We start from the raw sequence: 2,702 nt of genomic DNA, 5'->3' as shown, positions 1-2,702 counted from the left end.
AATAAATAAATAAATAAATAAATAAATAAATAAATAAATAAATAAATAAATAAATAAAATTTTAAAATATATATTTAAAAAAACAAAAATTGTGGTTTATACCATAAATAGATAGATTTAAATATGGGAAATAGACACATGAATGCTTAGGAACTGCTGTCAAGTGAAAATGAATCAGAAATGAAAATACGACATCTTGAAATGAAAACATAAGTCAGCGGGAAAAACGCTTCAAGTTGGTTTTGGGTTCACACAGTCACACTCTCGTGGCGTTCCACGTCTGTTGTAAAAAGCACAAGGCACCTGTCTCACCTTCTCCTCTTCATTCTCTGCCCCAGCCCTCACTCTTGACCCAGCCACACGCACAGAGCCGCCTGCTGCTTGCAGGGGGTCCCTTAGATGGTAGGGCTCTGTTTTCCCTCTCATCGCAGCTGCCTGTCCTGATCTGCAGCATCAACTGCAACATTTCATCTTGCACTGGAGCCGTTCCATAGTCGCTGGGGACGCCAGTGCATGATCTACAGCTGCTCTCCCTTCCGCGACCCTTGCTCCTCATCCTTCATCCCACATCAATCCAAAGCCCTCGGGCAATCTCCCTGGTCCACTCAGAACTAAACTGCCCCTCGGGGAGCCACAATATGCTCCCATCTGGGGGCGTAGGCCTCCTGCTGGAAAGCTGCAGCTTCTGGGCTCCATCTGCATGAATAAACAGCTCTGAAGGGTTCCGTTGAAGCTTTTATGTAAACACTCTCCAAAATATGCTCTGCACTGCATTATCCCCAGCAATAAAGATTCTGGAATCAGAATTTGGCTGTCAGTTTTATTGATGTTGCATGGGGTACAGTAGAATACAGCTTTCTCTTCTGGAAATTTATTGGCTTGGCAGTATAGAGAGCAATAAAACTGTGTTTTTAATCAGTAAGCCAAGCGGACATGATTCCAGAAGAAATATAGGAAGCAAACATGCCATCACAAGAAGATTTCTCCCCTCTCTATCCCTGCTTCTCCCAGATACCCTGTTAAATAATTTGGGTTGTGAGCAATGTGCTCAGTAGGACTGTCCTCAGGAACAGAATCAGAGGACCAAGTTTGGAGTACTTCTCAGTTGTATCATCTCTAAAAGCTGTTGAGCAAAAGCACTTTTCTCAAATGGGATTTCTAAAGTGCCTCTACATTAGTTTCAAGGCAGGAAGTGCTGGTGAGCTGCTTTGTAAGTGCAACAGAGTGGGTGACGGGTTTCCTTTTGAGAGAAGCAAAACAAGATTACAAGGCCTTGCAAGGTTACTTGTACCTCCACCCAGCTCAGACTGGGGATCAGTCTCCTTAGCTGTTACCTGTCTCAGTTTACTTAATCTCTTTGTGATCCAATTTCTTCGGCTATCAAAGGGAAATACCTACTTCACATCACTATTGAGTAAATAAAATAAGGTTATAGGTGGGTGTGCATAACTTACACAGTATCTTACACCATTATTAAGTCCCTCCTTACACTGATTGAAATCCACTCATCATAAAGGAAGTGTTCTTTCTTTCCAGCTAAGGTAGGCCCTGCTGCAGAGGCCATGGAAAGCAAGGCAGTGTCTCTTATCCCTACTCTCATTTCCCTGACAGGCAGTTCCCACTACTTTTTCTTCTGCCAGTCCTTATGCCAAAATCTTGAACCACTAAAGAAGCTCAATAAATGGTTGAATGTTCTTCTTTCCCTTGCAGTTTTCCTGACTCATCTGCACCACAGATTCCTTAAACATGCTCGCATCATCCTATACTAGCTTTGATATTGCTGATTATCACTTTCTCATTTTGTGTACAGCTTTTACTTCAATTTTAAGCACACTAAACTGTCCCTGTGGATGTGGGTACTGTCTGTGCTGTCACAGACATTGCACAAAATGACATGAGATGCCACGAGAGCTAACCATAGAAATGGTCTGGGTAGGTAATGCTGCAATAGACTGCCCAAGGAAGATGGCACAGGTCAAGATAGAAGCAGGTTCTTCAGAGCTTGTTTGGAAGTTCTAGCAGGGTAGCTCAGCTACTCATATACCCTTGACCAAAGAAACAGCCCTCCTCTATTGGGGAAGTTTGTCCACTTCAAGCTGGTGTGCACATTCCAGAGGAACACATGTGGAGCACTAAGGGAGGAAGGGGACACCCACCTAGCCAGCCAGATCAGCCAAATCAACCCTGGCGATCAATGGGGTGACTGATGTCACAGCCCGATCGCTTCACACCCAGGAGCATGTTCTTAAGGACTCTTCCCTTGTCCCACCTGCATGGTTTACAACTGTACTCTTACCACTAATTTCTCCCTTCTATTCAAAACAGCTTTTTGTCTATCCACTCAACCAAACCTAGAGGACCACTCTAGAATTATTTGCTATTTACTTGGTGCTAGGTTCTAACCTTTATTGGGTTGTGTTGATTAATTACCAAAGCAATCCTATGAAATAGGAATTATTAGCCCAGTTTGAAACAGAAGGTTTAGGGCCAGGGATTTAGCTCAGCGGTGCTGCTGCTTGCCTCGAAATCCAAGGTCCAGAGTTTGATCCCTGGGAAAGAAAGAAAGAAAGGAAAAGAAAAGAAAAGAAACAGAAGGCTTAAGTAACATGCCCCGTATCTCCCTACAACCAGGTAGTGATGAGGATTTGATCCTATAGGTGTCTGACTCTATCATTCATATCTTTTTTTTTTTTTTTTTTTTG

The 2,702-nt window shown here is 43.0% G+C and overlaps 1 protein-coding gene across 2 annotated transcripts in view; it reads left to right on the top strand.

The window, feature by feature from the left end:
* The window catches only part of Lhcgr (luteinizing hormone/choriogonadotropin receptor), a 67,326-nt gene that overhangs the window by 15,964 nt on the left and 48,660 nt on the right, over window positions 1-2,702 (top strand). The window lies entirely within an intron of this gene.

The sequence above is a fragment of the Fukomys damarensis genome, unplaced genomic scaffold (assembly GCF_012274545.1).
Source record: "Fukomys damarensis isolate Sample0158 unplaced genomic scaffold, DMR_v1.0_HiC HiC_scaffold_2, whole genome shotgun sequence".
Lineage (NCBI taxonomy): Eukaryota > Metazoa > Chordata > Mammalia > Rodentia > Bathyergidae > Fukomys > Fukomys damarensis.
Note: the sequence above shows the minus strand (reverse complement) of the source record. Positions and strands in the feature narration are given on the sequence as shown.